General features: G+C 37.7%; 1 protein-coding gene across 6 annotated transcripts in view; it reads right to left on the reverse strand.

Annotated features, from left to right (window-relative positions):
- The window catches only part of LOC105222584 (acetylcholine receptor subunit alpha-like), a 374,463-nt gene that overhangs the window by 146,582 nt on the left and 203,225 nt on the right, over positions 1-24,656 (reverse strand). The window lies entirely within an intron of this gene.

Below are 24,656 nucleotides of genomic sequence, written 5' to 3' on the forward strand. Positions count from 1 at the left end.
AAAAATGGAAGAACTGAACTTGGTTGACATGTGGTTTCAACAAGATGGCGCTACATGCCACACAGCTCGCGATTCTATGGCCATTTTGAGGGAAAACTTCGGACAACAATTCATCTCAAGAAATGGACCCGTAAGTTGGCCACCAAGATCATGCGATTTAACGCCTTTAGACTATTTTTTGTGGGGCTACGTCAAGTCTAAAGTCTACAGAAATAAGCCAGCAACTATTCCAGCTTTGGAAGACAACATTTCCGAAGAAATTCGGGCTATTCCGGCCGAAATGCTCGAAAAAGTTGCCCAAAATTGGACTTTCCGAATGGACCACCTAAGACGCAGCCGCGGTCAACATTTAAATGAAATTATCTTCAAAAAGTAAATGTCATGAACCAATCTAACGTTTCAAATAAAGAACCGATGAGATTTTGCAAATTTTATGCGTTTTTTTTTTTTAAAAAGTTATCAAGCTCTTAAAAAATCACCCTTTAGTAAACTGCTGATCACACCTTTTTTATGCAGGAGGATACACAATTAGAAGGCGCTAAGGGAAGAGCAATATTTGTGTAAAGTTTTATTCTGACAACTTAAAATTTTTGGCTTATGGAAACTATGTGTGGTTGTTATTAGATTGCATCCATTTTTAATGTGTATAATAATAATGCATGGATAATATTATAAAACAAATTTGGTTGAAATTGGTGAAGTAGTTCTTGAGGTATAGGTTTCACCTAAGAGTATTGCCACGCCTCTTGTTAAATTTTTACACCTCGTTCTATAACCGCTTTCCATCGTGGTTGTGGAATTAAATGCTTGTAGCGCATTTGCTTATTGGTTTTAGATAAACCCATTAATAGGGGGGCGGGCTTGGTTATTATTTACCCATTTTCACAGCGACTTCTAGTTGATATACCTTTAGCGGTTGAGAAGATATTTTTATTTTAAAAAAGCTTGCTCCTTAATTAAGTGTTTAGTCCATAAGTTTTTGTTTCATACAGTTTTGTGGGCGTGGAATGTCTATGTCTAAATATTATCGAAATCGGGCTATAAATTTTGAAGGACGTGATGTGGACCTCCGTGCATATGACTGCGATTCGGGGTAACACTTCCCTTAACCTCCACTTATATAACATAAATTTTTTGGAACCTCCAGCTGACTTAATACCGCATCTATTGACATCTCAATGAAATTTAGAAATAATCTCTTTCGAATAACATTCGACTGCATTCCCTCCTACTTTTAATTTAAGTATTTACGAAAATGCTACACCCGAACTTTAGCCCTTCCTTACTTGTCCTTTTACTCCTATCGTTTGTTTGTATCACCCAAATCTAGATGATATATATATAGAGTAAATAAATGATTTGGTTGACGAGATGTTTTAAGTGGCTGTCTATCCATTCAGGCAGTACCTTGAATAAGCATTGAGATATCTTCACAAAACTTGCTACATACCATATGTGTATACATTCATGGCCACGCTAAGCTTACCACTATACTTTCTTAAAATTTTGAGGTCAGTTTCATTCCTTTACTTTCTTAATTTTTTTTTTTTTTTGTTAATTTTTTAGTAAGCAGAAGTAAAATAAATTACATTATCTACTTATAATTATAGTTTTTAATTTATTACGTAATAATAATGATACTTGAAAATTTTCAGTGGTAAGCTTTGCCACGAGTGGAAATGTATGGTGGCCGGTTTTGATGGGCGTAATCGGATCGATAAACGAAAATATAAAAAGTTTCATAAGTGAACATTTAATTAACACTGAACCTACCAGTACCGGTACAGTTGACCGTGTTCAAATTTTTGTAAAGCTTATCCGTTTTTAAACGTTATAATACCGTTGTGAAACTGTATGACAATTCGTAGAGTATGCATATAACACAAGCATTTTTTTCATTGTTTACTTTTAGTTATTTTTTCAATTTTCCAAGAAAAATTTGTTACGTGGCCTACCATTATCGGTCAATAAGACCGGTGGGAAATAATATTATAAAATGTACAGAAGATGAAGCATTTTCTATTTGCTCGTGGCATATATGAGGCAAAAAATTTGGATATCTCATATTTCTGAAATAAAAATTAGGGACCTGCTTTTTTCGAAAACAATGAGCCAAAACGACTTTACTCGGTTTTTCGGTTCGGTTTCGAGCTTCTTAGTGACTCAAAGCTTCTTGAAATGGTTTATAACGGTTTGATGACTACTATGCCGCTCTCTTTCGACCAATTCAGCGATTTTATCGCAATTTTCGACGACAGGCCTTCCGGAGCGTGGCGCATCTTCGACCACCTCTACACCAGAACGAAAACGTTGAAACCATCGTTGTGCGGTGGAAATGGAAACTGTGTCGGGTACATAAACTGCACAAATTTTATTGGCGGCTTGAGATGCATTTTTGCCTTTATTGTAGTAGGACTGTAAAATATGCAGCATTTTCTCTTTATTTTGCTCCATGTTTGCGACGCTATAACTCACGAACGACTTAAAAGAAACGACAATCAATCACGTGTTATCGCGTGAAATGAGCTTTCCAAAAAGGTATAGCATGACCCGAAGCGACGAATAAAACTAGAACTACGCGCTTTCAGCGCCAACTAGCGGAAATACCGCAAGACTTTTTTGACAAGCTAATATGAAGTTTATACGATTTGATAAGAAGATCGAAAGCAGTCAGCGTTTACAAACCAATAAATTTGCCATGATACTACAATTCGGGATCGATTTATTGAAAATTCACAAAATTGTTATAAACCTGATCTATTGTTGCATTGCTGTTGACGAGCAGTTGTTTCCGTTAAAGACTAGGTGTAGATTTACCCAATGTATGGCAAACTAACCCGACAAATTTGGAATAAAGTTCTGGGTGGCATGTGACGTCAATAGTAAGTACATAATAAATAGGTTTCCCTATTTGGGAACTTGAGGAGTTCGTTGTCCTAAACCTGATGGAAAACTTTCACAGGATCCGGAAGGAACGTAACAACGGATAATTTTTCCAGGAGTATATCATTAGCTTAGATGTTACTTTCAAAAAAACTACAATTGTTGGATCAGTTCGTGGAAACAAGAAAGAGGTAGCCAAAGACAGAAAAGACAAATTGGCCAGATTTTCAAGCATATTGTATAAATCAAATTACATTACTTTGACAATGTAATATAAAATAAGCCGAAAAAAGACTTTATAATTGTACAAAATTTGGTGTAAATGTGGCAGACCAGATGGCAAAAATATACAGCGTGAAGTCGAAAATTGTAGTATTATGGAAGTAGCTAGATTAAATTACAAAGAAACAACGCGTGGAAACATCGATTTCGACGCCAGAATTTTTGATCCAATTAGCCTTAGAACTCGGAGAAGTATTTATAAAATCACGGGAAAAAAGCTATTACCAACACCGTCCTCAAGTTCTGATTTGTATGTACGAAAAACATGTCAAATCAATTTTTGTAAAACAACTATGAATTGTTCGAAGTGCGAAAAATAATAAGTATGTTTGCGGCAAATGCATATCCCAGACTAAAATAATATGTAAACAATGTGAGGAAGCTGAATAGAGTATATTATGTATGCATAACATTCTGTATAAAAATTGTATCATTTGGTTTTTTTTATAATGAAATTTAGAAATTATATAAAAAAAAATTTGGACGAAACTTCATTAAAATTTTTTTATAAATCAAAAATTATCTTCCTCTTCTTCTTAATTGGCGTCGACACCGCTTACGCGATTATAGCCGAGTTAACAACAGCGCACCACTCGTTTCTTCTTTTCGCTACGTGGCGCCAATTGGATGTTCCAAGCGCAGCCAGGTAGTTCTCCACCTGGTATTTCCAACGGAGTGGCGGTCTTCCTCTTCCTCTGCTTCCCCCGGCGGGTACAGCGTCGGATACTTTCAGTGCTGGAGTGTTTTCGTCCATTCGAACAACATGACCTAGCCAGCGTAGCTGTTGGATTTCTAGCCCACATTATTGGTGGTGTTTACACTGGTTCCAAGATAGAGGAATTTATCTACGACTTCAAAGTTTTGACTGTCAACAATGACGTGAGAGCCAAGTCGCAAGAGCGACGACTGCTTGTTTGATGACAGGAGATATTTCGTCTTGCCCTCGTTCACTGCCAGACCCATCTGCTTTGCTTCCTTGTCCAGTCTGGAGAAAGCAGAAGTAACGGCGCTTGGTTTGAGGCCGATGATATCAATAGCCGAGTAGAAAATCGTTCGGTTGTCTGTTGCGATAGCAGCTTCTCGACGTCGAATCTTCCTTGTGTTTGTTGGCGTGCGTTTTTTGCTGCACAGAAGCGGGTGCGAATAATTGCTGCAACAAGATAGTGGTCCGAGTCGATGTTAGGACCTCGGAGCGCACGTACATCTAAACCACTAATGGCTTTATACCTGGAAAATCAACAAACGACCATACATTCACCATGCGTCAAATTTTGAAAAGAGAATCAACACACACCACCTCTTCGTCGATTTCAAAGCTGCTTTTGACATCAGTAAAAGGAGCTGCCTCTATGCCGCGATGTCTGAATTTGTGTCCCCGCAAAACTAATACGACTATGTAAGCTGACGTTGAGCAACACCAAAAGCTCCGTCAGGATCGGGAAAGACCTCACCGAGCCGTTCGATACCAAAGGAGGTTTCGGACAAAGTGACTCCCTATCGTGCGACTTCTTCAACCTGCTACGGGAGAAAACAATTCGAGCTGCAGAACTTAGTCGAGCAGCTACAATCTTTTATAAGAGTGTACAGCTGTTGGCGTATGCCGATGATATTGATATCATCGGCCGCAACACTAGCGCCGTTAGTTCTGCTTTCTCCAGACTGGACAAGGAAGCAAAGCAGATGGGTCTGGCAGTGAACGAGGGAAAGGCGAAATATCTCCTGTGATCAAACAAGCAGTCGTCGCTCTCGCAACATGGCACTGACGTCGCTGTTGACAGTCATAACTTTGAAGTTGTAGATAGTTTCGTTTATTTGGGAACCAGTGTAAACACCACCAACGATTTCAGCCTGGAAATCCAACGCAGGATAACTCTTGCTAACAGGTGCTACTTCGGACTGAGTAGGCAATTGGAAACTAAAGTACTCTCTCGACGAACAAAACCAAAACTCTATAAGACGCACATAATTCCTGTCCTGCTTTATGGTGCAGAGGCTTGGACGATGACAACAGCTGATGAGTTCACGCTGAGAGTATTTGAGAGAAAAGTTCTGCGAAAGACTTACGGCCCTTTCCGCGTTGGCCACGGCGAATATCGCATTCGATGGAACGATGAGACAGCGCGCAACTTTCGTAAATAATTCCGAACGGTTTAAATTTTTATTTAAAAATTCTTTATTGTAGAACTTTTCATTTCGGTTGGTTCTTAAGAACTGACTACATTCTTTAAAAACTACTTATATTTATATGGTTCTTAAATTTTCAAATGCAGACTCAGCAGAACGTCAGTTGAACTCATTCATTTGTTTGTGAAATCAATTAAGTCAACGAAATCAATCGTTGCACCAAAATTATTAATATAAACAAAAACGGAAGTATCGAATTACTATTGCAATGAATTTTGGTTGTTGTATACAAAGCAAAATTAATTAGGTTACAACATTGCTGTGCAAGCAAACAATTGAACATGTAAGTTCGAAAATCAATAAATTTGATCGGTCTGCAGTTTCGTTGTGTAAACAACTGAAACTGTTTGTTTGTCATTTGCCCCATTTTATTGGAAACGAGTTGAACGACTCATCCGAATGGACGAAAACACTCCAGCTCTGAAAGTATTCGACGCTGTACCCGCCGCAGTAAGGAATAGGTATATAAGAATTGTCGGTGGGCTTAGTATTAAGATAAGAAGCATTTAATTGATATACTTTATTGCAGTCGTAAGGGACACTTGTCGGAAAAAATAGCTTAAAGTAGGCGTGGCCCTTACTGATTAGAAGCGATTTTTCCTACATGAGTAATGATTAAAATTTGATAATAACGACGCTCACTCCCTATGCAACGGTTATCTTTAAAACTTACCATAACTCACTGAGTAAATGTGCAGAAAATATTAAATTTCACAACCACGGTTGTAAAAAATGGGTCAGAAACTTCTTGATCAATTTCGGCGAAATTTTATGTGTGAGTTGAGACTTATGTTACTATTAAACACTGTGAAAATGAGCGAATTGGGATGATAACTATGCCTACTTCCCACAAAACAAACATTTGAATTCCATCTGAATATTTAACTTTACAGTTAAGAAATGAAAATGAATGAAGTTATCACAAGAAAACTTTGCACAAATAGTGCCCTCATGGCATTTCAAAGTATCCGGAATTTATAAATAAAACAAAAATTTTTCAATCATCATTCAAATTTATTTTATTGCCGTCGAAGTAACACCCATTTCAAGCGAGGCACATGTGTCAACGCTTCTCCCAATCGTCAAAACATTTTTTTATAGGCACTTTCCGAGATGGGCTTCAACTCTCGCGTCGAATTTGTTTTGATCAATCATCATCATTTAGATCATCAATTGAGTCGAAGCGTTTTCCCCGAGGTGGATATTTCAGTGTGAAGAAAGGTAAAATTCACATGGATCTAAATCAGGGAGATTCGGTACTTGTTCAATGATATTTGCTGAGTGTTTGGCCAAAATTTAACACAAATACGTAAAAATTTTTGTAAAATTCCACAAACGGTCGACTGACGTAAACAGCTGCTGTAAATACACTGGAGGAAATGAAAAATTCCCTGTACTTTCTTGACAGAATGTAGCTTACCTCTAAATTGTCTTTTATTTATTTCTACACGTACCATTATTATCAACAAAAAAAAAACTTATCATCGCCCCTTTCCATTACTTTATTAATAATCAAAATAAAAACCAAAACATTCTACATATATAATCAAATTATTCTGTAAAAAATATTGCCGCAATATTGCTGCAAACAACCAGCACACAAGTAAAAGAGTTGCCTGTGTTTTTGTAATTATTTAACTGTTTAAACACGCCAATAAATTGTATTTCTTCTGAATGTTAGTCCAAATGAACGGTTCAGATGAAAACTATTGAAAGTGCGATAACTCACTAACTTAACATGTCAGCGATACTAAATTCCACACATATTTGTAAGATGCAACTTTATAGAAGCTGGTGTCAAATTCCTCAAGGCGACATTTCACATTTCCGAACCTACTCGATTTATTTTAGTTTAGTTTCCGTTGGACTAAAAACACAACTTCCCATATAACACAGATTTATATTCCATCTGATTCCTTAAATTTGCCGTAGACACAGTAAGCACCAATCCACATATTGATATACAACTTTGCACAAATAGTGCTTTTGATGGCATATCTTAATTCAAAAACTGTCTAAATCGGTTAAAGAGGTCTTGTGTCGGTTTCAAAATATTCAAGAACGGTTTCATCGATTTCTTTCAAATTTTAATAATAGATTCAGACAGAAAAAGTAGCAAAAAAATAAAAAAAAATTTTGGATGTTAATACTTAAAAACATTCATGGACGCCGATTGGGTACCTTTTATTTTCATACTGCTGCCCCGCAAGGGCAACGTCAACGGTCCGGTCCGTCCGGTTTTGTTGAAAACTACTACGAGTACAGTGTGATACATCTAAATGCATAAAAGACATTAAAATTTACACACAGATTGGCTGAAGAAGACGTTCTAGGAACGGGTGTTAACATTTAACGATGGTGGTGTCGCAACCCACCTTTCGATGGAATTACATATCTCCAAACCTACCAGATCTATTGCAACCAAATTAATAAAGTATGTAATAATTAGGTAATTCTATCATAACGTTTTTAAATTTCTGTGCGAAAATGGGCGAAAACGGCCAATAGCTACGCCTATGCAAAGCAAGCACCTATGAATGCATCGGAATAAAATTTTGACCGAATAGTGCGTTTAAAGTAGGCCATTTTATAACATAAAGTTGTCAAAATGGTACTACAATTGTTCAAGCCCCCATATATCGAATATTTAGACATTTAAGCATTACTGAATACAACGAAAAAACTCACAAATCATGACATAATGGCTTGTCAAAAAAGTCTCGCGATATTTTTATTGAAATTTTTTTTTATTGAAATTGAAATGAATTTTTGATGACTCATGCCCAGCTCTTGACCGGTCTCTTTCGACCAATTCAGCGATTTTATCGCAATTTTCGACGACAGGCCTTCTGAAGCGTGGCTCATCTTCGACCACCTCTACACCAGAACGAAAACGTTGAAACCGTAATTGTGCGGTGGAAATGGAAACTGTATCGGGTACATAAACTGCACAAATTTTATTGGCGGCTTGAGATGCATTTTTGCCTTTATCGTAGTAGTACTGTAAAATATGCCGTATTTTCTCTTTATTTTGCTCCATGTTTGCGACGCTATAACCCACGAACGACTTAAAAGAAACGATATAAATATAATGGAGGATGAAGTCATGTGTAGAGTGGCCGGAACGATTCTTTTTAATATGGCTCAAGCAGCTCACGACTTCCGGTCTTAGACAATGTATCCTCTGGGTAGCCTAAAAACATCCGTTTGATTGCGAGCTAGAGTGAGCAGGCGAAACATCCCCTCCACAGGGTTGTGCGCTGTGTTTGGGACCCGTCACGTAAAAAACATTACCAATGACAAAGTACATACAGCCTCGGATGAGAGACCCCTATTTTGATGACGACCATGACAAACGAATTAAGGATTATGATTTGCGGGCATAAACCTGGAATGTCCGGTCACTTAATTGGGAAGGTGCCGCTGCCCAGCTGGTTGATGTCTTCGGTAGAGTGAAGGCTGATATCACCGGCGTCCAAGAAATACGATGAACTGGACAAGGACTGAGGCGAGTAGGTCCTCCTGGCATTTATTACAGTGGCCCTATAAAGGAGCGCAAGTTTGGTATGGGATTTGTGGTGGGAGAGAGACTCCGTCGCCGAGTACTATTATTCACCCCGGTGGATGAAAAAGAGAAAGGTCGAAATGCGTGAAATGCCACCTTGCTGAATGGCAGTGAAAATATAACCCCAGGAGCAGGCGAATCCGACGCCCCAATCATGAAGTAGTTCGAATAGCAATTACCCGCCTGCAGAACAACAAGGCAGGGGGGCCGATGGATTGCCGGTCGAGCTACTCAAACATGGCGACGAAGAACTGATAAGGAGCATGCATCAGCTTCTTTGTAAAATATGGTCGGACGAAAGCATGCCTAACGATTGAAATTTAAGAGTGCTCTGCCCAATTCACAAAACGGGGGACTGCACAATCTGCGCCAACTACCGTGGAATAAGTCTCTTTAACATCGTTTATTGTGTGAAAGATTAAAGCCCACCGCCAACAAACTGATTGGACCTTTGATCACATGTCGCTGTTGACAGTCATGTCTTCGAACTTCAGTCAGATTCGAAATCCAACGCAGAATATCTCTTGCTAATAGGAGCTACTACGAGCCGAGTAGGCATTTGAGAATGCCTCGTCCTCTCTCGACGAACAAAAACCAAACTCTATAAGTCACTCATAATTCTCGTCCTGCTATATGGTGCAGAAGTTTGGACGATGACAACATCTCAAGAGTCGAAGTTACGAGTTTTCGAGGAAAAGATTCTGCGGAACATGTATAGTCCTTTGTGTGTTGACAACGACGAATACCGCAGTCTATGGAACGTTGAGATGTACGAGATATACAACGACATTGACTCGGTTCCACGCCAAAAAGATGAAAAAGGAGCATAAGATTTCGATGTAACTAAAATCCAGTAAACAAGTGCAGTTAATACTTCCCTATAACATTTAATTTAGTTCTAAGCTGAAATTTAATATAGACGTGCAACGGAGCACTTTTTGTTATACTCTTGCAATAGAGTAAAATAGGTTTTTTCACTTAGCGGTTGAATGTATCACCTAAAACTAATGAAATTAGATATTGGATTATATATAAAGAAATGATATTGATGACGAGAAAAGTTGAAATCCGGATACCAGGTTTCATCAAGATACTTCAAATGTTACTGTTACTAAAGTAAACCGGATATAACATTTACCTCATTCGATTCATTTTTAACATATAGGCAGGCGTTTATAAGGCAAGGATTATCTACAAATTTCATTTAGATATCTCACACATTGACCGATCTGAAGTAAAAACATATATAAACTTTAAATTTTCTGTTTATTAAAAAAAAACAATATAAATTCATATACATATTACTTAAATTATTTGATAGTTGTAACTTAAATAAGTAATATTTTTCTTTTCTTCTTGCTTGCCATATCATTAATTACTTCATCTGGATCTATTTTAATATCCCAGTGCACTGCAATAACAGCAAGTGCACTCAGCGCTCATTGCCCATCACACTGCGTGGTAAAGTTTTTATTCTTTTTAAAGTTGAAGAAGTTCTTTCGAAGGAAGCGGTCGTCACTGGAAGAGTTGGTAAAATTGTAAGCAGGTAGTGAATATTTTTAAAATACGTTGCATCGCAATGTTGCAGCAATTTCAACACTTCTATGGTTGGATCTATTGTTGATAAGCTGGCACACCACAATCGATACTCCGATTTTAATGCTGTCATTGATATTTGCTCCTCGAAGTAAATAGTTAAATTTTTTAATTCTTCGGCATTATCAATTGCAGCAAAACCTGGGAGTAGAATTTGAAATGACGAGAGTATATCCTCATTCACTAATAAACGTTCTGTCATGTTTTGAATCAGAGCATCAACGCATGGAATAAATATTGTAACTCTGAAGTGGCTTTCAGGGGTTGTGCAAGGTGGATTAGCACGAGTAGTTTGACGCAAAGTCACTCTAGGCACTACAAGATCTATGTCAAAAAGATCTTTAGACATTTGTGATGCTGTTTGGAAAATGTCGTTGAAAAAACCATCCGCTGTCTGGACTTATAACATTTGAAAATGATGCCACTGCTAAAAAAATATTTCTCGCTGATTAGAATTTTTTTGCGGCTTTCAACTTTCTGGCTAGGCTTTTTATCCGAAACGCAAATAGATTTTTTTTTTATCTGGATGCTTTTATCAAGGGCATAGTAGAGGGGTTTTGATAATTTCGAAAAATCGGGCATGTAGATCAACATTTTGTAAAAAGTGCAATTTTAACCAGTGTGAAATAACTGTCAAAATTCCATTTTTCTCGGAAAAGTGCTCTATATATATAAAATTATCTATAAAATACGCTTTAGTTCAAGTAAATAGGTTAAATGATTTGCTCGCAATTTTGACGGCCGCATGAAAAATGTTAGTTTCGAGAAAACGAGCCTCAAATGTCTCCGGTTGTATAGACCGCAGCATGAAATGCAATGGTTCTAGGGCCTTTTTCTTCGAAAATATTCAGAGGAAACCAATGAAACTTCGGGACTATATTTTTGAATAGTTATTCAATTCAGCTAATTTTTTTTTTTCATTTTTTGAAAATCCTAAAGGTATCTCCCTCTTAATCAGAGAACATGTTTCAGAGCAAAATGAGAGCCAACAAAAGAGTTTCGTATCATTTTTTCCATGCTCGCGACGTTGCTCCCACGTCGTTGTTGAACTGTCAAATTCGAAGTCGTAGATAATTTTGTCTATCATATCTATTATTACCGTCCTGCTATATGGTACAGAAGCATAGACGATAACATTATCTGATGAGTCGACGTTACGAGTTTTTGAAACAAAAGTCCTGCGTAAGTCGGTCGCTGATCACGGCAAATATCGCATTCAATGGAACGATGAGCTGTATGTGATATACAACGACATAGACACAGTTCAGCAAATTAAGAGACAGCGGGTGCCGTGGCTAGGTCATGTCATCCAAATGGACGAAAAAACTACAGCTCTGAAAGTAAATATTCGACGTAGTACCCGCCGGGGAAGCTCCGTTGGAAAAAGTCGGTGGAGAAGGACCTATCTTCGCTTTAAATCTCGAATTGGTGCCACAATGCAAAAAGAAGAAATGACGGCCGCGCTATTTTTAACTGCGTGAACTATGTCTACGCCAGTAAAGAAGAAGATGAAGATGTACCATCCAATTCATCTCCTTATCAAATTTGCCAATCATTCGCCATTTGATTACATTTTTTCCATCGCAAGCTTCTGTCTTGTGGGACATATATAGAGATACCATACATCGCATTCGGTTCGCTAATCAATATTAACAACGAGATTCAGCAACCGCTCGATACTGTCTCTTTAACTATTTTCATTGAACTATTCTCTAATGAACGACATAATGTATACAATCGAAATAACTTGTCAATTTCTGCAGACCCAAGTGGATCCCTTTCTTGTACGCAGTTGGTGTTACTCACCCATTGCATTCATACGTCTGCAATTTTCAATTCGCTTGGCTTCTATCACGACCATTTATATAATAAGTAAAATGGTAAAACAATGTCGATTTCTGGGGTGGTTCTACAAAAATCAGTCGTTTTACATATCCAATTTTATTATGCATATTCTCACATTAGAAAACCGTCAAGTTTATTCATATATATTCCATAAAAATTTACCAAAAATATTGTTATCACCTCATATTAACTTAAAATTATATATCGATTATAACGAATTAATTTTAGAACAAGTAAGGAAGGGCTTTTTTATACCCTTTATAATTTAAGGTGTAAAACCAAGCAAATATAGTAGGGTCAGCCGGATGTTCAAAAATCCTGATACTATTTATATAGGGGCTATGCCAAGTTTCTGCTCAAATTTATCTATTTTAGACCAAGATGCACTGTTTTGAATAAAACACGCCCTCTTATTTTCGTTGGGATAACTCACATATTGGGCGATATATGCGGTACAAAGTCAACCCGAAGTTCGAAAATCTTTATATTATATTAACTATATGAAGGCTAAGGAAAGTATTGATCGGATACAACCAATTTTTGACATACAAACACGCCATTAGAAGGGACAGATTATCTCTTAATCTTAGTTATATACTTGCATATCACACATTGACGGACATTTTCGATCCAAAGTCAACTATAATTACAGGGGTTTAAATATTTGGTACTTGGGGCAGTTCAAACACGTTTTGGTCATAAGGTGGCATATACTAAAGTCATTATTCGTGCAAAGTTTAATCCTGTTACATTGACTACTAGGGTGGGTCGATTCCGGACTTTTTCGATTCGGGATTTCTAATAGTGCGGAAAAGTTGCCTTAGTACTTCCAATGCAACTTTTTGTTTTGAGAGCAGATTGCACCTTCAACTCCAACTCCGGCCTTGAAATTTCGGAAATTCGCCTAAAATCGTGAAATTCTCTACCTAGCGCCTGAAATACGCATTTCATGGCAAAATGTATAAAACAAAAGTTATTTGTCACGTCATTTGCTACCGAAATGGTATATGTGATCATGGCCGTAGGACGAACCGTTCCCGAGATACGAGCGAAAATGCGGCGCGCCACAGCGCAAGGTGAAAATCGGCTTGCGGCCACACTTTTTGACGTTGATTTCGCCGAGTGCTATCACTCACCTACGCCAAAGGAAACGTTCGGATAGGTCTCCACACGAATATTTTTTTTTTCCTTCACTTTTGTCAGCTAGAACACGTGACCATTCAGATCAGCCAGACTCTCATACAGACGACAACAATGTAGGTGCGTCGCACATGGATTCTTCCAAAAACGATGCTGATGATAAATTTTCTCTTCCATCCTCTAAAACCAAACAAAACACACTAGTATTAGAACACACTGCTTTAGCTGCCCAAAGATTTGGAGTAAGTGATAGAGCAGCGGCCTTGATTGTTTCATCTGCTTTTCTGGATGCCAAAAAAGCAGGTTTGATAACAGAGGATCAGGCTAGCTTTGTCACTGACAAATGCAAGATTAGTCGGGCAAAAAAAGTGTTGGAGTTAAGCTCCAAAACACTGAAAGTATTTACTCTGTATATTGGCTGTATTTTGACGGCCGCAAAGAAAATACACTTACACAAGTCAGCGAAGGTGAAAATTACTACCGCAACACTGTCAAAGAGGAACATATTTCTCTTATAGCGAAACCTGGTTGTCATTACTTTGGCCACGTCACCCCTCCTTCCGGGTCAGCTGAGGATGAGACGCAAGCTATATGGCAACATTTACAAGACAATTCAGTTGATGTGGAACATCTAGAAGTTGTCGGTGCTGATGGCACCAACACGAACACAGGTCGGAAAGGTGGAATCATTCGGAAACTAGAAGAAAGAATAGGTTGGCCATTACAGTGTTTGTCTTCTAGATTTCAACGAACTTCCATTTCGTGCTCTTTTCGAACACATAGATGGTGTCTCAAAGAGTCCAAATACATTCTCTGGCGACATAGGTAAACTACTTCCTGATTGTGAGAAGGTGCCTGTTGTCAAATTTGAAAGTTTTCCATCCTGCCAATTACCTTCTGAGGTTATTAATCCGACCCAACTTAGCACAGACCAAGCTTATGTATCTCTATAAAATATCAGAAGCTGTTATTTCCGATCAATGTTCCTCACATTTAGCGTCGATGCATTCAGGTAACATGTGCAAATCTCGCTGGCTCACCTGTGCAAATAGAATTCTGAGATTATACATTTCTACTGACAAACCAACAAAGGAAATAAAGATTTTGGTCAAGTACATACTTACAGTTTACTCACCTTTGTGGTTCTCAATAAGATTCAACAGTTCAATCAAAGATGGCTCGCGCCATCTCTATGCTGCAATTCAAAGGTCGAGATACTTACCTGCTAAACTGCGCAAGGTTGTCGATTCGTCCATTCAACAGAATGCTTTCTTTGCTCTTCCAAAAAACATTCTCCTTAGTATGATGACTGACGAACAGATAGAAGTCAGAAAGTTGGCCCTTGACCGTCTTCTGGCAGCCAGAGAAGCAGAGTCTGACACTGTAAATGGAAGGGTTAGATGTAATAAAGTGCCAGTTTGTCAAATAATCAGGGTCGGGTCAAATTTACAAATTTATTTTTACAAATGATGTCGATAAGGTAAGACTGATTATTTGACAATTTGTAATTTATTTGTTATTTTAAAATAATAATAATTCAACAATAATTTAAATGTATATTAAAAGCATTTTTTGCACTATATTATGTAAAATAAATGTGTGCAAATGAATAAGTGATGTGTTAGTGTATATAAAATTCAAAAATATAAGAGCAAAATTAATTTTATATATCGAAAATATGTAAATAAAATATTGCAAATTTTCAACTTTAAACGCGAGTAACTCGGAAACTATAAGCTTCCTGCGGCTATAACCATATATATCCTTGATCAGGATAATCTCTTCTATCCGACTATATCCTTTTTATCTTTGATATCCTGGGACGGTATACTAAATTCGTCCCATTTTGGTTAGCAAATCAGTTGTAATAACTCGACCGATACAAACGGCTGCTCTTGTGCAAACAAGAGAAATAACATGAAAACCCAACTAAGTGTTTTAATAATTGGCGTCCAACGTGGGGCCATAGTGCAGTTCTTGTGTTATCCTTATAAAGGATAAATCCTCTCCGTGGCCGTGGTTCGAATCCACCCGACACTCGCGGAAAAACATTTAACTTAATTAACACTACATAAATAGTGAGAGCTACAAACAATTTTCTATTTTGAAAAATTTTAACCGCAAATTAATACACTACGTAGAGATGGTGCAAACAGCAAATATTTCATTAAACTCTTATTGCATTAAAAATATTATTTTGTGAAAATTAAACACCACCTAACCGTGGGAGAAAGTGTGGAGCCAATGCTCTAAAAAATAAAGCATCGTAATCCTGTCTTCCTGCTGCTGGATCACAACCCCAGGAATCATCGTGCTGCTGCCTTATCATACCTTATTTAGTGACATAGCTTATCGAGATATGGAAAAATTCATGTGAGTAGAGTGATTTAGCAGCTGACTTTGTTTAAAAAAAAAAATATTTTTTTACTATCTTTTTGGTAATTCTTAAGTAATAAATTAAATTTGTAAAGGTGGGTAACGGCTAGAAAGTATCCTGTATCCACTTAGCACTTGACTGACTTAGAAAAAATTAAATATGGACGCACAAACTCTAGAAACTTTTCTTAATACTGCCATTCGTGTTGCGACCGAGCATTCCCGGCGGGAATTTCAGTCTCGGGTTGACAAACTGACAAACAGGTTAGCAAGAATCGAAACACCAGTTCGAGTTACCCAATACGAACTGGTGACTATTCAACCCGGAATACCATGTGACGAATCCTTGGACCTTGTGAAAACCTTGCCGGAGTTCAAAGGCGACGCGACCCGTTATGTGTCTTGGAAACAAGCAGCTCATACTGCTTATAGGGTGTTCGAAGCGTATCAGGGGAGCTCAAGGCACTACCAAGCGGTAGGCATAATACGAAATAAAGTAGTAGGAGCCGCAGATAGCGTTTTATCCTCTTTTAATACAGTTTTAAATTTTCACGCTATCATTTCTCGACTAGACTTTGGCTCATAAAGGACCAATTTATTTAATTGAACAAGAATTGTCGACCCTTAGGCAAGGAAAATCATCAGTGGTGGAGTTCTATGATGCAGTGGAGAGAAAGTTGACTCTGATAGTCAATAAAACAATCATGACCCACGGTGAGAACACCACGCTGATAGGATCACTTAACATGAAATATCGGCATGATGCCCTTCGCGTGTTCATCTCTGGATTCAACCGCTCTTTGTGCGATGTTCTCTTCTCCTCTATACCAGCTGATCTTCCGTCAGCACATGCCCTAGCGCAGGAACTGGAAGCGAATCAAGCTAGATCAACATTTACATGCTCCTTTAACAAGCAGGCACCCCTTAACTTAGACCCTTATTATTTACCGTACCCAATACCGCAGAGTACCTCAAGACCAACGAGGACAAACTCGAACTCAGCAAACCCCAGTACCAATGGACATAGACCCATCATATTCCCGACTCAGACAGAACAGACCCCAGCAATTCCGTGGTAATGACGATAGGTACCGTAATCAAGGAGGCTACCCTAAGATAAACCGTACAGATAACGGAAATACGGCCGGCACATTCAATCGCCGACAGCCCGCGTCAAAAGGCTTGAATAAAGAAAAAGCTGAGAAGAGGCAGCATGGTAGTGATCAGCTGCCAATACAAAAAGTTCAGCGTATCAACAATCTCACGCAGGACCAATATGAACCAGAAAGTGAACATTAGAGTGATACCGGCTATGATGACTATTATCATGACGCAGAACTTAAGAGTGCTGAGTATGACCCGGACGGACCGAACGACGACGTTAATTTTTTAGGACTAAGTCCCTCTTGCCCTATGTCGAAAGGCGGCTTGGGGGAAGAGGAATGAGATGATAAACAAAAAATGTACAATAAATATATTAAATAGGAATGTTGAATTCTTTGTCCTACCCAGTTTAGAAAGTTTTGACGGCATTATAGGATTCGACTTACTAAAAGAGGTAAATGGTCGTATTGACCTGAAGAATGGTACGTTGAGTTATGACGGTGGAAAGGAAAAATTCTTGTACCACTACTGTTCGCACGTTAACAAGTTAGCAGAAAGTAAATCAACAACAAGAAAAAACGTTAACTTCGGTTGCACCGAAGCTAAATACCCTTCACAGCATTTCTGTTAGTAACTATGTGTTCAGTTTGTATGGAAGCTATATGCTACAGTAATCCGTTCTAAACAATTTTTTTGGTGCTTTAGAAAATAATATATACCAAATTTCGTGAATATATCTTGTCAAATGTGAAAGTTTTCCATACAAGAACTTGATTCCGATCGTTCAGTTTGTACGGCAGCTATATGCTATAGTTAACCGATCTGAACAATTTCTTCGGAGATTACATTGTTGCCTTAGAAAATAATATATACCAAATTTTGTGCAAATATCTTGTCATATGTGAAAGTTTTCCATACAAGCATTTGATTCCGATCGTTCAGTTTGTATGGCAGCTATATGTTATAGTGGTCCAATATCGGTCGTTCCGACAAATGAGCAGCTTCTTGAAGAGAAAATGACGTTTGCAAAATTTCAAAACGATATCTTAAAAACTGAGGGACTAGTTCGTATATATACAGACAGACGGACAGACAGACGGACATGGCTTAATCGACTCAGCTCATCATACTGATCATTTATATATATACTTTATAGGGTCTCCGACGATTCCTTCTGGGTGTTACAAACTTCGTGACAAACTTAATATACCCTGTTCAGGGTATAACAAGCGAGGACAATATTGATATTTCTATACTGCTAAAGCGTCATGCTAAAGTTTTCGCTGATCCAGATGAAGCACTACCCTACAATACCAACATTGTAGGTACAATAAGGACGGTGGACGATTTACCTGTCTACTCAAAAAGTTACCCGTACCCCATTGCTTCTGCGGAATTTGTCAATAGGGAGATATCAGATCTGTTGCGTGACGGAATCATTAGACCATCCCGTTCCCTTATAATGAAGAGACATATGTACATTAGGGTGGGTCGATTCCGAACTTTTTCGATTCGGGAATTCTAATAGTACGGAAAAGTTGCCTTAGTACTTCCTGATTCCAATGCAACTTTTGGTTTTGAGATCGGATTGCATCTTCAACCCCAACTCCGGCCTTGAAATTTCGGAAATTCGCCTAAAATCGTGAAATTGTCTACCTAGCGCCTGAAATACGCATCTCATGGCAAATGTATAAAACAAAAGTTATTTGTCACATCATTTGCTACCGAAATGGTATATGTGATCATGGCCGTAGGACGAACCGTTCCCGAGATACGAGCAAAAATGCGGCGCGCCACAGCGCAAGGTGAAGGTGATCGATAGAGAAATTTTACAGGCCTTGGTCTAGTTCTTAATGTTAATATTAAGTGCTAAAATTTTCAGAGAATTTTTTTTAAGGTGCTTCCAAGGAAACTTCATGACGGGACTGAAAAAAATTTATAGTTCAATAAAACAAAAACACCCTAATGTACATATTTGCCAAAATGTGAGTTATTTCAATTACATTTTGATAGCGTGATTTCCTGAAAACAGTGTATGTACTTTGTGCTAAAATCTGGTGGAAACTTGCTCTAGCCCCTATATAACTGATATTGTTTTCAAACATTCAGTTAACTTTACCTCTCATGTATTTTCGATGGCAAGTGAGGTGCATTAATGAAAAACAGAGAGTATATTTTCCTGTTAATAATATGTTTGCTCTGTGTAAAGCTTAGTACGCAGTACGCAGCTGTCAAGAAATCTAGTACTAATTTTTAATACTTTTTTCAATAAAATGTGAATATGGCAAACCTGGTTTTGCGAAGAAACATCAAATCAACAATTCTTTTTTGAAGGAAATTCGAAGTAATCGTCAAATTCATTCTAAATTAGTTTAAATCATTATCTTTATATATAAAAATGAATCGCAAAATGTGTTGGTAAGCGCATAACTCAAAAACGTCTGGACCAATTTTGCCAATTCTTTTTCCAAAATGTTCGTTGAGGCTCAAGGATGGTTTTTACGGCAAGAAAAATTCGAATAATTTCCAGAAACCCCCTTAAAACAGCCCTTTTCTTTTTCCCATAGAAACTAATGAATGTTTGTTTATTAGTAACGCTAAGGGAACGACTGAACCAATCTTGATGAAATTTTCAGAGAATGTTCTGTGTGGATTGGGGAAGGTTTAGAAATAAAAAACATATATGCTTTTCATGAGGAAAAGTCGGAAAATTAGAGAACTCCAAAAAGTTAATTATTTCCATACAAATTTTTTTTTTTCAATTTTTTATTGTTTTGTTTTTTCAATTATTTGAATCATTCAAATTTGTCGTTTGCTTCAAAAATTTTTGAAAATTATTCAGTGAAAATGTTATGTGTGTTGCACACAAAGTGATCAATTATAGATCGAAATTTGTTAGGATGCCACCAAGTGGTCGCGCAAATATTGGTCGGCGTTCTTTTTGGCATCAACATACATTAGCAGCCCAAGACACATGACCGAGTACTCCCAGGATGCGATGACATACGTGCGGTATTATGGATCGCAGTCAATCAGCAAGCGATCATCACGATGTCACATCAAGAATTTTCAAGCAACAACTTCGATTGACTTTATCTTGAAGCAACGTATATATGGTGTTGTTAGATACTAGATGGTGGTTACACCAGATCAAATTGATGAAATCATTTCTGCGGAAACTCCTCATGCAGAGAAAGATCCATTATTCTACGAAGTGATGAAAACCAATATGGTGCATGGACCTTGCGGACACCACAATCCCACTACGGTTTGTATGTCTCACAATAAATGCACGAAACAGTATCCACGTGCTTTTCTTTCGCAAACACAAACTAGAAATGATGGATATTCTCTCTATCGGCTTGCTCACCAGACGACAATGGCAGAACATTCAGCGTCCAATTTAGAAGAGTGAATATCGAAGTTGACAACACATGGATCGTACTATATTCACAATTATTGTCTAATTCACATTCTAAACTCATATCAATGTTGAGTATTGCAGTTTGGTGTAATCAATAAAATACGTTTGTAAATACGTCACCAAAGGAAGCAACATGGCGGTTATTGGTCTTGAACGATACGATCGATACGTGAACTGCAATTTAAAGCGTTGTAGGATATTTACTTTTGCAATTCATGAACGTTTTCCGAGTGTTGTGCGTATCGCAGTTAATTTGGAGAATGGCCAAAGAGTGCATTTCAACCCAGGGAATACAGTACAGCCAGTGGAAACACCGCCAGCAACAAAATTAACATTTATGTGTTTTTGCTCAACTTTCGTCAGTGATCCGTTTGCGAGAACGATCGGAAATACCTTCATATTATACATAGAATGCATCGTCAAAGAAATAATTACGCAGAAAGCAAGGGCAAGCAGTAGATGGACATCCAAGTGTGTTATCAACGGTTCACCTTCATTTGAGTCATTGCGTACTGTGAATGATATGGTGTGTTGAGAAGCAAGCCAGCAATTACAATTGCGTTGAAATGATAACCACTGGAATGCAAATGCCTCAAATTCGCGTCTATTATGGGATACGAACAAAAATGGCATTCTCGAAGACATTTTACATCGTCTTCGCTAAAAATTGGAAAGGGATCAATTCCGGTTGATACTTCCGGTGGTTTGATATCAATTCCATCTGCCGTTTATCGATTCACGAAAGATCGACTCATCACGAATGTTTATCAGAACATTAGTCAAATTATCGTAACTACGGTTTCTTGAGTGCACGTGCAATGACAGCTGCCAAAAATACCGATGTTGATGACTTAAACCGGAAGATTTAAAGTCAAATTCCGGGAGACTTGCGCTCATACAAATAGATCGATCGTCTTGACAATGAAGACGACGCCGTGAATTATCCAATGGAATTTCTAAATTCTTTGGAGAGGCTTTGTATACCGCCGCATCATTTGCGTCTCAAAGTTGGATCTGTCATTATTATGTTTCCCAATCTTCATGCATCGCAACTGTGTAATGGAACCCGACTAATTGTGATGCAACTATCGAGTACAAGGGGGCAGAATGCTTGATTCTACGAATTCCTTTGAGTTCTATCGATTTGCCATTTCAGTTCAAACGGATTCCGTTTCCAGTAAAAATATCATTTGAGATGACAATCATCAGGACACAAGGATAGTCGCTAGAAATGTGTGACATAAATTTGGAACTGCTATGTTTTTCACACGGCCAAAAATACGTGGCGTGCTCACGAGTTGGAAAACTATTTTCTCTCTACGTTTACGCACTGGGACAGAAACCAAAAAATGTTCTTTATCAAGCTGCGCTACATTGAAAAAAAAATTTAGAAAAATCACAAATAAATGATTACCAACGCAATATGATTTTTTGTCTTTTTTCATTTCAAAACACATAATTTCACGCAGGAAAACGGCTGCGTGGTTAGCTAGTTATGAAATATATTCCTACCAATCATCAACAACATTTCTTAAATCTCAATGAAAATATTTATGTTACAATACACATACATACATACATACTATTACGCACAAAGTTTATTTTCTTTGTTTATTCGCTCTTGCTCTTCTTATGTGGATCATTCACAATGCATAACCAGCTGTCAAAATTACTTGAGAAATAATGTATTTTTTTTTCTTGAGCAATTACTTGAGAGCTGCGTACCAACCTGAAAAGATGACACGATTAGTGCGCTAAATAGCAGTAACTACAGGATTTATGATTGAAAACTGAAGGTAAACCGAGGGCATTATTATCAACATTCTAAAGGTCCGTATCCAGTTCTTAAGTAATTGATCAAGAAAAAAAAACATTATTTCTTCAAGTAATTTTGACAGCTGGTTACGCATTGTGAATGATCCACATTAGAAGGGCAAGAGAGAATAAATAAAGAAAATAAACTTTGTGTGTAATAACATAAATATTTTCTTTGCGATTTAAGGAATGTTGTTGATGATTGGTAAGTTTTTTATAAAATATTTAAAAAGTAACTATACTTCATAATAGTGGTTTTAACTATTTTGTTATGAATTTAACGATTACTTTAAATTTACTTCAAGAAACAATTACTGATTTGATGAATGGTGAACGAAATACTACTCCAACTAAACGGTGGAGGAGTGAAAGCAGTAGCGTGTGCAGACGATATAGTGTTGTTGGTATCAGGTATGTTTCTTTCAACAGTCAGCGAGATTATGGAAAGAGCACTTCGTAGGTTAAACCTATGGGCTAAAAACAATGGTCTAGAAGTTAACCCGAACAAAACAGAACTGATGCTATTCACAAGCAGAACCAAAATACCTCAGTTTCAACTTCCGGTACTAAACGGTACTTTGACACTGTTTGGCCGAATAAAAGTCCTGATCTGTTCCACTTACGTAGACCCGACTGTCGTGGGAACGACGAAAACATTTTGTCGTTATTGGCGGCAAATTCTCTTTTGGCTCCTGTAACTCGAGTCAAGTTTTTCCGCCTTTCTTTTCACTACATTTTCGCAAATGTTGGAGCGGTTCGGCTACCTGACTTACTTAGACCATATAGCATAGTTCATTTGCATGTTGGTATGATGGTTTCACACATTTCTTAGAAGGAATTACCATTAGTGTGGTGATAATTTGTTTGTTTAGAATACCCGCTTTTAATATTTTCAAGACCTAATAATTAACGGGAGTTTCCTAATCTTTGGGAAAATATTAAAACCCCGTAATTTTTTTATTCCATAATTTTTTCTGAAATTAATTAGTTACAATTCTTTTTTTCATCACAAAAAGCTTTCATATTTGGTTTTAACAATAAGTAAAATTAAAAATTTAATTAAAACATATTAAAATATTCCATAATACCATTTTGCTTACATTTCATCTACCACTTCAAACATCTGCTATACTTCACTTCTTTTCCTTGATACATTTCCTGCCATTATTAAAAATTATAAGAGCATTACACTCAAAACTTCAAACCGCTATGACGAAAAATAGCATATACGATATATGCATGTACAATACCCTGAAGAAAGTTGTTACTTTTCTGCTATTTGCTATTGTGATCGTAATTCACAGTTTTGAACTGCGATCGCAATTCACAGGTTCGAACTGAAAAAAAAAAAGTAAGAAAATCGTCAACAAGAATTGGGGCCTCAAACTAAGTATAATCATGTGGATGTATGTATACGGCGGTCATAAGACCTATACTCACATATGGAATTCTGGTATGGTGGCCAGCGCTAAACAAACAATACAACATTAGAAAATTAAATGGAATATAAAGAGCAGCATGTGCGGGTGTTACGGGTGCAAACAGGTCATGTCCGACTGATGCGCTCAATGTGATCCTGCATCAACTGCCAATGGACATTTTTATTCACAAAACAGCAGCTATTGCGGCGATAAGAATAAAAGAACTCCTAAACAAGCTCACCATTAATAAATCAGACTATATTCTCCCAAAGCTGGATTTCAGTAGACACTTCCAGGTGAGGATACCATCTAGACGAGAATGGAGAAGAGGTTCAATAGTAGAGGAGGATACCACCTCAGTCTATACCGACGGGTCCAAAATGGACTGCGGAGTAGGCACGGGAGTATTCTCCGCTGATCTAGGCATATCTCTCTCTATACGTCTACCGAACTCGGCTAGCATTTTCCAAGCAGAAGTACTAGGCATAGAAAAAGCCTGCGAAGTTCTATTAGAAAACCACGGGAATATACATACATAAAGCAGCTATATTTACGGATAGCCAGGCGGCCCTAGTAGCAGGGCACAAGGAAACAATCTTCCACTTTCTCTGCGAATGCCCAGCTCTAGCACAGATCCGACACAAAACACTCGGAATCCACCAAGCACCAAACCTTGAATGGATTTCCACCAAAAGCATATCGGACATAAGTAGTTTCATCGAAACCTCAAAATGGTTTGAGAGAGAAGATGAAACGTAATAGCAGATACAGGAGGTTCTAAGAATAGTGTATCAAAATGGCACATCAAGTGCTAATAGAGCCCGATAGGGCTGCACTCCTACATACCTACCTACCTGATGTTTCCTCGCACGTCCAACGTGTCGGGTTGGGAGGAAGTCGTAGATATCATTCTATGGACACAAATAGATAGCCTGATCGTCAATGAATGGACTCTCCAGGATTCATTTATGTCGAATCTCCCTTCGATACTCTTCAGCATTCGCAAGAAATTCAGTACTCT

This window comes from Bactrocera dorsalis, chromosome 2 (genome assembly GCF_023373825.1).
Source record: "Bactrocera dorsalis isolate Fly_Bdor chromosome 2, ASM2337382v1, whole genome shotgun sequence".
NCBI lineage: Eukaryota > Metazoa > Arthropoda > Insecta > Diptera > Tephritidae > Bactrocera > Bactrocera dorsalis.